The sequence below is a fragment of the Phaethon aethereus genome, assembly GCF_964289735.1.
Source record: "Phaethon aethereus genome assembly, chromosome: 2".
Classification (NCBI taxonomy): Eukaryota; Metazoa; Chordata; class Aves; order Phaethontiformes; family Phaethontidae; genus Phaethon; species Phaethon aethereus.
In genome coordinates this window covers 76,795,814-76,807,981 of record NC_138582.1, presented here as the reverse complement: position 1 = coordinate 76,807,981, position 12,168 = coordinate 76,795,814, and positions in this window count along the sequence as shown.

Below are 12,168 nucleotides of genomic sequence, written 5' to 3'. Positions count from 1 at the left end.
ATAAAACTGGGCTTATTCTAATCTTCAGTGGCAGATCATTCCATATAAAAATCTTCATGATTTATGCTTTATCAGAAGCTCTCACATGCTTTCCTCTGGATTTATAGCTCTTAGCTTTCCAAAGAGAACCTATTAAAGCACCCAGTATTGAAGAAGCAGGATTAATCTTTACCAGAGTTTTTATTTGCCATCCCCTACTCCAAAAGAACACATTATGTCATTTCACAATAGTAAATTTTCCTTGAAAATCCTTTAAATCAATGACTTGCTGAGCATCCCCCAAGCTGATTGAATCTTGGAGCACGACCTGCAGGAGTAAAAATACCATGACAGTGCACACTCAAGTAACACAACATTTTTTAAAATTATTTTTATTTTTTTAAATTATTTTTATTTTTTTAAAGCAAACAAGAGAAGCAAGTGTTTAAACATATTTAAATTACATTTAATAACACTTCCAGTTTCTTAAAGTGGATGAGGTACACATAACAAAAGTAAAAACAACTTGAAGATGTGCCAAAACCAATGATTTGGATTCTATGACTGTCCTACTAATGCAGCTTTAAAATGCCATATAGTAAAATCAAAATATGCTCCCTTGTAGAGATGGTCAAATGAGGATTTGGAAAAAAAACTTCTAATATTTTTTACCTACACTGTTAATCGCAGCTTTCCCCAATCAGAAATTTTCCTACATTCTCTTAACCATTTCATGGATCGAGCAGGGTAGCAATAGTAAATTTATCTATTTCAAGCACAATTATGTTATGGTTTTCAAAACATCTTAACAGTTCTGGTTTACTAATTCATATCAGTGTGACTTCCTTTAAAACAAATCTGTCCTCCAAAATATATTAGAAGTCTGTGAGTTCTATTTGTATGCTTATGTTGATATATATCCAAATCAAGCACCACTGACAATTTGTCCTCCACCATCTTAAATAACGAACCTTTCTGAGAATTAGGATCATCTGTTTCAACTGCCTTAATGGTAAGGAACAACGATCATTCAAAAATTAACAGTTCTCTCCCAACACTCCTTCTCTTCCCCTGCAATCAAACCCCAAAACACGCAATACCCATATCTAATGGAAATGGGCTGGGTTGTTTTCCCCCACCATGAATGCTGTAAGAGTCCCACTCCGATTACTAAATACAGAGCAAGAAGAATACATCTCTACCAGTAATAAAAACTACATGAGCATTTCAAAGTTGCTTTTAATCAGATTATAGAGTCTGAACAGATAAATAGAATCTCACCCATGACTTGCTCTGTTTCCCTGTATGAGTAAAAACCTCTGTCGGCTCTAAACTGTATCAATCTCAACCTGCAGAAGGAGTGGAAACCCTTAGGACTATGAATTTCTCTTTGGTGGAATGCCAAGCTCAGGCTGCAGCAGAGCCAGACCAAATCAAGTTTAGAGATCAACAGCTACACAGGAACCAGAGTCAAACAAGGGACAAATTCAAGCAACACCAGTGCTGTTTTAAACACTCCAATGGCAAACCCAGCCTCTAGCTGTCCTATTAGGACTGACTCTTATGCACTGTTTACCCTCCTTAGATAACTGTGGAAGGTTACAGACTTTGAAGACCTAAGACATCAGGCATTATCGCTTTACTTGATAAAATGAAAGTTATATGAAAAAAATCTGTAAGAACATTGAAAGTAAAAACAAAGCTCCCAAAAATATGTAATATGTTGTCTTATTGCTCCTTTTTTTTTTTTGCCTCCCTCACTATAAATCATTACTCCCCTTATTTATTTCAATTTTCTTCTTATTTTATGTGTAAGATAAAATTTATGTCACCTAATTTGTGCTAATTAAATGTTCAATCTTACTAGTCATTAATTTTCCCAGTATAATTAGCCAGGAAAAGTCACTTCCAAGGAGCAATTCATCCCCTGCTAAGATGGGAATCTTCCTCAAGTCTTAATTTTCTCCACTACTTACAGCACTGAGGCTGTGGCTCCTTGACTTAATAAGCTAGTTGTATTGGGTTTGTATGGCAAGGTTTTGGTAGCAGGGGGGCTACAGAGGTGGTTTCTGTGAGAAACCGCTAGAAGCTTCCACTGTGTCTGATATAGCCAGTGGCAGCCGGCTCCAAGACAGACCTGCTGCTGGCCAACACAATCAGCGCCCCTGGGATAACATATATAAGAAGCCGGGGGGGGGGGGGGGGGGCGGGAAACCGAACTGTGCAACTGCAACTGGAGAGAGGGGTGAGAATATGCAAGAGAAACCACTCTGCAGACACCAAGGTCAGTGCAAAAGGAGAGGCAGGTTGTGCTCCAGGCACCGGAGCAGAGGTTCCCCTGCAGGCCTTGGTGAAGACCATGGTGAGGACAGCTGTCCCCTGGCAGCCCGTGGAGGATCCCACACCAGAGCAGGTGGATGCCCGAAGGAGACTGTGACCCCATGGGAAGCCCACGCTGGGGCCAGCTCCTGGCAGCACCTGTGTCCCCGTGGAGAGACGAGCCCACACTGGAGCAGGTTTACTGGCAGGACTTGTGACCCCACGGGGGACCCAGGCTGGAGCCGTCTGTTCCTGAAGGACGGCACCTGTGGAAGGGACCCAGGTTGGAGCAGTTTGTGAAGAACTGTATCCTGTGGGAAGGACTCACGTTGGAGAAGTTTGTGGATGACTGTCTCCCATAGGAGGGACCCCACACTGGAGCAGGGGCAGAGTGTGAAGAGTTGTCCCCCTAAGGAGGAAGGAGTGGCAGAGATAACGTGTGATGAACTGACCGCAACCCCCATTCCCTGTACCTCTGTGCCACTTGGTATGGAAGAGTTAGAGAAAATCGGGAGTGAAGTTGAGCCCAGGAAGAAGGGAGGAGTGGGGGGGAATGTGTTTTAAGATTTGGATTTAGTTCTTATTATCCTACTCTGATTTATCAGTAATAAATTAAATTAATTTCCTTGAGTTGAGTTTGTTTTGCCTATGACAGTAATTTGTGAATGATCTCTCCCTGTCCTTATATTGACCCGTGAGCCTTTCATTATATTTTCTCTCCCCTGTCTAGCTTTGGTGGACACCAGGCATCCAGCCAGGGTCAAACCATCACACTAATTTACACTAGCACTAATGCAGTCTTGCCATAGCTCCATCACTTCTGCCCCTTGCTCCCTTCTCCTTCCTTCAGCCAAAAAAAAAATATTGATGAGACAATACTGTTTCCACTGTTCTCCCACTGTAGGAGATCAGGCTCGAGACCATCTAAGGAACCTGAAGGTGCACAAGTCCATGGGACTTGATGAAATGCAATCAAGGGTCCTGAGGGAACCAGTGGAGGAAGTTGCTAAGCCACTATCCATCCTATTTGAGAAGTTGTGGCAGTCCAGTGAAGTTCCTACTGGCTGGAAAAGGGGAACCGTAACCTCCATATTTAAAAAGGGAAAAAAGGAAGAGCTGGGGAACTACAGGCCAGTCACTCTTACCTCTGTGCCTGGTAAGATCATGGAGCAGATCATCCTAGAAACTATGCTCAGGCACATGGAAAATAAGGAGGTGATTGGTGACAGCCAACACGGTTTCCCTAAGGGCTGTGCCTGACAAATTTGGTGGCCTTCTATGAAAAGGTTACAGCGTGGTGGATAATGGAAGAGACTGATGTCATCCACCTGGACATGTGCAAAGCATTTGACATTGTCCCACACAACATCCTCATCTCCATATTGGAGACACATGGATTTGACAGACAGACCACTTGGTGGATAAGGAATTGGCTGGATGGTTGCACTCAAAGAGTTGCAGTCAATGGCTTGATGTCCAAGTGGAGACCAGTGACGAGTGGCGTTCCTCAGAGGTTTGTATTGGGAGTGCGCCATTTAACATTTGTTGGAGACACGGACAGTGGGATTGAGTGCACCCTCAGCAAGTTTGCCAACAACACCAATTTGTGTGGTACGGTAGACACGCTGGAGGGAAGGGATGCCGTCCAGCGAGACCTTGACAGACTTGAGATCTGGGCTTGTGTGAAACTCATGAAGTTCAACAAGGCCAACTGCAAGGTCCTGCACATGGGTCAGGGCAATCCCAAGCACAAATATAAGGTGGGTGGAGAATAAATTGAGAGCAGCCCTGAGGAGAAGGACTTGGGGGTGTTGGCTGATTAGAAGCTCAACATGACCCAGCAATGCGTGCTTGCAGCCCAGAAAGCCAACTGTATCCTGTACTGTATCAAAAGAACTGTGGCCAGCAGGTCGAGGAAGGTGATTCTGCCCCTCTAGTCCGCTCTCATGAGACTCTGCCTGGAGTACTGCATCCAGCTCTGGGGCCTCCAACATAAGAATGACATGGACCTGTTCGTGTGAGTCCAGAGAAGGGCCACAAGGGTGATCAGAGGGCTAAAGAGTAAAGTTAGATTAGGATAAGGAAGAAATTCTTCACTATGAGGGTAGTGAAACACCCGCACAGGTTGCCCAGAGAAGTTGTGGATGCTCCATCCCTGGAAGCGTTCACAGCCAGACTGGATGGGCTTTGAACAACCTAGTCTAGTGGAATCCCACAACCATGGTCGGGGGGTTGGAACTAGATGGTCTTTCAAGCCCAAATCATTCTATGTCTCTATGATACAGATTGGCAGAGAACAAGCCACTGGCACAAGTGAGCAGAGAATATGGAAGCCTGAGTTTTGCTTATCTTTTAAAACACTGAGTTTCACTTGTAAAGAAACTAGTTCTTGAAACTCTGTCCAGACCAGGTCTTGAAATGGCCTAATCTCTTCAGATCTTCAGAATTAATTACTCTGGGCTGGTAAGCATTTTTTTGCCAATTTATGGGAGTGTTCAGTTTATAGACAACTATGAAATAATGTCCTGTTGGCCTTCCAAGAGTGGCTAGCTCCACTCTAATCTGCTGCATGATATTTGCTATACGGTGCTACAACTGGAAACACATCCAAATTGTTAGTATTAATCATTTGCTGAAGTAAAATACATTTGTAACTACATGTAAAAATAATGGTGCTCATACATTGTTTCAGTATACAATTCGTAGCATAATTTGTAGCAAGTTATTTCATTTATATTTATAGACAAGACTATCAGGGAAGTTCAACATGCTACCTTGTTATTAAATGCATTTAGATGTCACTATTAATGCTGCAACAAATCTGTTTGTATATTGATCCTAAGATTTTTTAGCCTCAGAGAAATATTTTTAAGGCATTTCCACAGATGTAAGAACAGAGTAGCAGATATGCACACTTAATTTTGGATGGAATAAAATTATCTATATCATGACCAAAACTTTACATTTTTTGCCTCTCCAGAGGCTGATCATCATAGATAGGATTGCTAACCGCTGGAGATACTAATTTCAACCAAAAGAAAGGAGGTTTCTCCTTTGCTGATGAAGTCAAGGAAGTCTAGTCTGCAAGGCTAACAGCACTAGCAATGGAAGTAGCAGTCCTAAAAAAATGCAGAGATGTCTACAGAAAAAAGCACACAAAATAGAATTGCATTTTCCCCCCACCCCCATAATGCTTTTACCACTCAAGAAACAAGTCTTGATTCCAAAAAATACAGGTTCCTGAAGAACTTGAATATTGATGAATATCGATGTGCATAAATACCAGTCATTGACTGCAGCATCTCTTTGAGACAAGGCTAATTCACAGTTAGTTAGTTAATGAAAGGTTTAATAGAGGGATTCTGGTGGCCATCTAAATATGGGTTCAGGATTTTAATGTGAAACTTTTAATTTTCAAAATTAGATACAACAGTATTGAAGTGCTTTTCTGATTCTTATCTTTTCTGATTTTTATCTTTTCTGTTTCTATTCTTATAAAGTGATTATCTGATATCAATATTGAGTAATCAATAATTAAGAAGTGTCAGATTATACATGTGTCCTTTCTTTCTATAGTAGCCCAGTTAACATCACTGAATTTAATATTCTTTAGTTGCAACCATGGAAGAAAAAGTACAGTTTGTGATCAGTAAGATACTCAGGAGCTATCACTGTGCCTCACTGCCCTGTAGACAATATCTCTTAAAATTTTGTTGCTGACACAAAGCATATGTACTTAGGCAGGTAATATTTTTACAGCTCATCTATTTACAAGATTAGTGATCAGTTATGGGGCTTTCATTTAAATATAAACATGGTCCATACTATGTATTCTAATGGCTCAAGAACAGATTTAAAAAGGGAAATACAGAAACGGTAGGTAATTCTTCAGGTCTCAGAAGACTGAGACAGAGCCCATGCATTATTGTAGATGCATCCCAAAATACTAAAGGTGTCCCCCACCATTCCCCTGGAGCTGAAATCCAACTTTCCAAAAGCACAGCATCATTGCAAACCCCCTCATCTAAAGACTACACAGAAGTCCCAATTCTGGGTCTCCTGTCTAAGTGTCTGCCAAAGCTTCATATTGAATGGCTGCACCATTGCTCCCCCACATCCAAGGACACTAGTTTCTAACATGTTTCTGATCTCTACGGTCAACTGAAGTTAGCTGCCTTCCCTCCTCTCCCTCCTGTAATCTATTTCTCTCCAAGCTTTACTTAGGAGGGTATCATAATTTGTAAATCAAAACAATAAGCCTTTGTGTTTTCTAACTAGTTGCTTTTGCAGTCTCGTTGACGTAAGGAAAAACACTGGAATGAAAAACACTAAATTTTGAAAGGGAAAAAGGACAATAAAATCTTTGTTTCTACATTCTTATTCCAAATTCTTTTCTGCTGCCCATGGAAGACCCTGTCATACATGACTACGAGTCTCATCGTAGAAACACATTTTGTAAACTAATAACCTGAAGCCCCTGCTTCAGCACTATACTGTAAAAATTAAACCATTTGGACACTCATTCCTCCTGCATTTGTGAATATGCAGGCATTGGTTAATATGTAAAAATAAGATGCTCAAATTTTAATTAATGATCTTACACCAGTTTTTACAACCCTAAAGTAATTCTCATAGAGTATTATTTTTCACCTATGGTACAGTTAGATAGGCAATTTAACATCACATTATTGAAAAAAACCCCAAAACATTCAGATAATACCATTTTCCTTTTTTTTCTGAGGAGAAAAGTACACAGAAACTGAAATGATTTGAAAGACCCCTACCAAAAAAACACTTGGGGTAGTTTTGTTCTATCACTCCTTGGTATTATCAATTAATTTGTCTACATCATTCATAATTGTTTAAATGGTAAGTGGAATTAACAGGTAAGTGTTAAATACTCTACTGATTTTTTTCTTCCTGTGGTCTATTTTGATTAGCTTTTCTCATATCTAAACTCTGTAAAGATGAGCAGACACTAGCACCTTGTTTTCCTAATGGGTAACAGAGCTAAATGAAACTCAGAACTGTTGGAACTTAATGTCGTATTCTATATGCATAACCTTCACAAAGAAACTACAGATGAAATCTTCATAGGAAACTAAACATACCCAGGAGCAGGTGGAGTACTATTGAAGCATCTCTCTTATGTAGGATGTGGAAGATGTGCAATTATGCTACAGTCTCTCCTCACTTTTGGATTTTTCATCAATAAGCCTACACATCTTGGTGTCTGTCTATCCAGAAAGAACCCCAAACAACCCTTCTATAAGAAGACACTTTTGTATACTGCCACACATGGGAGAGCATTCTCTCCACAGTCAAAACACCTCTTAGAATCATCTTTTAGCATATAAATGGTGGAAGATGAATGTAACCTCTAAGGAAGCTATCAGAATGAAAACACCCTCTGGCAACTGCCAAATCATATATTTATTTTTTCATCGTGTGTTTATGAATAGGAGAAGTGTGAAAGAAGCAGCTCTAAGAAAAAGTAAAAAGACAGGAAGATATTTGAAACATTTTAGTTTACATTTATTAAAGAAGAACCTAGTAAAAACTACTGAAACCTGAAGGTCTATTTTGAACTTGTTCTGTATAAGCATTCCAATAACAAGGTCTTTTTTTTTTTTTTCAATCCATCCTGTAAACACTGTTATGTTTGCTACTTACGGCTTGGCTTTCCTGGTTGAACATGCACCTTTACAAATTTCTGGCTTGTGGATATACACCCTGATAAAAGTTAAGCTGAATTCAGTGGAAACCTTTCAGTGAGTGGTACTTCAAGGATTAGGGGTGCTGTCAACTTTTTGTGCCCAGATCAGGGTGTCTGCCCTGAAGACAGATAGTTGCATATTAACTGAAAAAATTACATCTTGATTATTGAAACACAAAAGTATTCATTTAAAGAAAAACAAAACAAAAGACCCCTTTCTAGAAAGGAGTGAGAATATAGTGTAGGGGGCTAGACTGCACCATAACAATAGATTGGAGGTAACGGTATTACCTCAGGAAACCACATGTGTTTTTGAAAGATTTTTTTTCTTTGTTTACCACTTTCATATTTCTTGCAGAGGATGACATGGGATGAAAGAGATACTACGACCAGGCTAATATTCCTGCAGGACAAGTCAGGTGACAACCCAAGCCCTTTCTACCTGAATGTTCAGATAACTTCCTCTTTTTGTCCCTTTGACTGACTAGAGAGCTGTTCCCTGTGTCTCCCATCCACTGCAGAGAATCTCTTCATTCCTCCCAAAGTTTGCCCCTGCCAGCCTCGCCTCTGTTTGCTACAAATCTCCAAGTTTCAGTTTTCCTTCCGCTCCGGCTCTCTTAACTATGCTAAAGTTACCATCTCCTTTCCCTTCAAATCTTCTCCCACCTATTTATTCCTCATCCTTCTCCCATGTTTTTCCTCATACCCATGTGTCCAAACACTGACCCTCCATAACAGCCAAAGCTGCTGAGCTCTCCCTGTTCTGTCTTGGCCACCTCTGCTAATGGTAGAGCCCACAACCTTACACCTCCACCAGGAGGCACCTACTTTTCCCTGGTCACCACAGCCAGTGCATCCCACTCTTCTCCCAAACTTGAACACCAGACTCTTGCTCTGAAAGGTATTGCACAAAGTTCAGGCACAGCAAGAACAATCTTCTAAGGTGACATCGGTGAGGGCAGAAAGAATGACACACAGTAAAAAAGGAGGATGTTTTCTGACCTGCCTGCTTCCTTTCTTATCAGTTAATTGAAGTACTATAGATCCCGCTTTGCAGCAGTTTCACGTCCCTCTTGACACAATCCAGACATATTGGTGAGCCGTCTTTGACCCTTCCTCTTTCCTGCCACTGTTTGGCCATTGCTAAGAAAATAAAAAATAGAAGATAGATGTTTACTGTTTCTATCCTTTTTTCTCCTCATAGAAGGCCATGCAAGGAGACCACTGATAATTTACCCTCTTCTAAGATACATATGCTAGACCACAGTCTGACCTGGCACACTTAACATTGGAGCTTAACACAAGCGATTTACAACAATACATTTTAATTAATCACCCTCCAGAGTTTCAGCTGGAATTAATACCACACAAGGCCACATTTGGAATTGTTTTTGAATCGTGTGCCAATATACCATTTTTTCCCCACTCAGTCAGTCTTTGAATTTGGCAAAAAACTGTTTGAATTTTTGCCAAGGTGATTCATTTCATCCAGACCTATAATTGTATTTGGACAATTAAGGAGAGAGGTGGGAGCAGTTCAACAAGTCAAGAGGATTTTATAAATAAAAATTTGTCTAGTATAATGGAAAGCACTAGCTAACAAATAAAATGAGACAAACAGAAAGATAGCATTTGCTGAAGAATAATAAAAACAAAATCTGACCTTTCTGCAATTATGCAGGTTGATTTGCTGGATGAGAAAACCACAGAGTCTGGAATGAAACAGGAAAATGAATGCAGAGTCATAAAAATCTAGACGTACAAAACTAGTAAGTAAAGTCTGCTACCCCAAGACAACAGAGAACATACTGTGAACACAGTAGATACATGTAGACATGTTGGTCCTTAATTTCAGATATTCCCCATTATGCTATTTTCCCAGGTTCCAGTTACATAGTGCACTAGGCTACATTTGGGAAGGGTGGTCAAGGACCATTGATAACAATAATTTCATAGGTTTAAGTCAACATAACATTGAACTCTGATTAAAACTATATTTATGTTTATGTTTGATCTGCTATTTAGTCTACTGAAAGGACATTTATGTTGTGAAAACACCATGAGTTTTTACTACTTCAAATTTTATCTCTGTTAAGACCTAATATACCATCCCCAAGAAATCAGAGCAGAGATTTGTACAGACCAAGCTGTACATTCTTTAGGAAAGAAAAGTAGTACTGAAAATCAGCAGGTGTTTAGTTTTACAGAGGGTGCACAATTTTCTCCTCTGTTATATTTGACTTTTTAAAGAATAGAGCATGAGTAATCACCACTTATTTTTCTTTCGAACACTTCGTAAACAGAAAATCAGTCTCTATATTGTACTCCAAACAAGCAATGCTAGAATAACAATTCACTTCCTTAACTTTATTGGTACAGCATCACAAATCAAGTGTAACATTGTCAAAACGATATGAGAAAACTTTTTTTTATATTTGTTTTCCAATGCTGTGAGTAGTGATTCTCCACATTTTGCTGAATTGTTCATTTTCACCAGAAGACAGTTGAAGGCAAATATAACCATTTTCTGAGTCATTTTTAAAATAACTGTGAGACTGATTTTCCATTGTCCTGAAGAATGTATAGCCATTTAGATGGTGCAGAATGGTCCCAGCTCAGCAATCTACTTAAAGTCCATGCCTGACTAAGTGTGTGAATAGTCCCATTGATTTCAAAGGGAGTACTTACATCCTTAATGAGGGGTACACTCCTGAACGACAGATTGAATCAGAGCTGGAGCAGGAGTCAGACTCTCTCCAGCCCTGATACTGGCACTTCACACCGCGAGCCCACCTAAATGTCTCTGCAGAGTGTGGGACCATATCCGACTGTTTCATAACACCTTCCTAGATGGAGTTAAAGGGTGACCAGGCTGCTCGTTACAGGTCTTCAAAACAACTCAGCCTACAACGGGCTGCCAGGCAGCTGCAGCACTGTTTTAAGCAAATAAACACAATTATTTTAACTGGTGTGGTATGTGCATGCTAACTCATTGTTCTATGAAATAATTGTGTGAAACCTCTAAGCTTGAGCAAAACCAGTGTCAGCTAAATAAATAACAGAACATAAGAAAAATTACAGTATTTTAAATGTAATTTATAATGTAATAAGAGAATTATTAGTAAGATGTAGAGACTGATCAAAGATGACAAATCAAAGATTAAATCTTTGGAACATTGTTTCTATGTTCAGAGCAGGATTACCCTGTTTATACAACTAAGGTCCCTGGGGATGATAAAGCTAAACACCGTTATGTACCTTAAACAGACTGAATTGTATACTGGATTATTTTGAGTTATAAATTTATATGTAATTAGTTGTGTTCACTAAATTTAGATGTTAGCAATTTTTAAAAGATATACACAAAACCCAAATATAAATAAGGGATAGATAAAGTAGGTTTAAAGATATTCTAACAACTGAATTTTTAACAAACCATATTAATCGTGGTTTAGAGTTTTATTTGGTTCAAGGGTCTTTTACATTTCTTTTAGTTTCTTTTTATAGGTGCTTAATTTAATTTCATATAAAGCAGGACATAGATGAAAACAGTTGTTAAAATGAAACTGCATTAAATTTCCAAGTTTTGAATTGATAGTTTGTGGGTTTTTTCTTTAATTTCTAACCATTATTCTTGTAAATAGAGCAAGTTTTAGGATTCTAGGTACACAAATTATGTCTTAAACAAGAACTGTTAGATTTACCTTTCCAAATTATGAAGTTGCACTTGTGTACACAGCTCTAACAAATAGCTTTGACATTCTCAGATCTTGTAACGTTGTTCTTCATGATCCCATCTCTCTTTTGTCACTTGTTCCACCACACAAAGATATTTTGCTCCCTTTATGTCATGACCTCAGTTCCACAGGACTGAGAAGCAGAAAACCACGTGTTGGCTGTGGATGGTCTAGGGAAGGATCTCTGCCACCATCTATTGGTGAACTGCTGGAAGAGAGAAAGGCGGCCTTACTCATTTCCCTCGCTACTTCCCCCTTCTCAGTAGGAACTTTCTATGCAGAAGTCCTCTGGCCCCATAGCTACCCTTCTGCCTACATCTGTGCTCTAGGAAAATGAAATGAGCATGCAATGAGACCTGCTGAGTGAACTGGTAGTGGTCTCCATCACGTACTACACCTGTTAACCTTACCACCAGG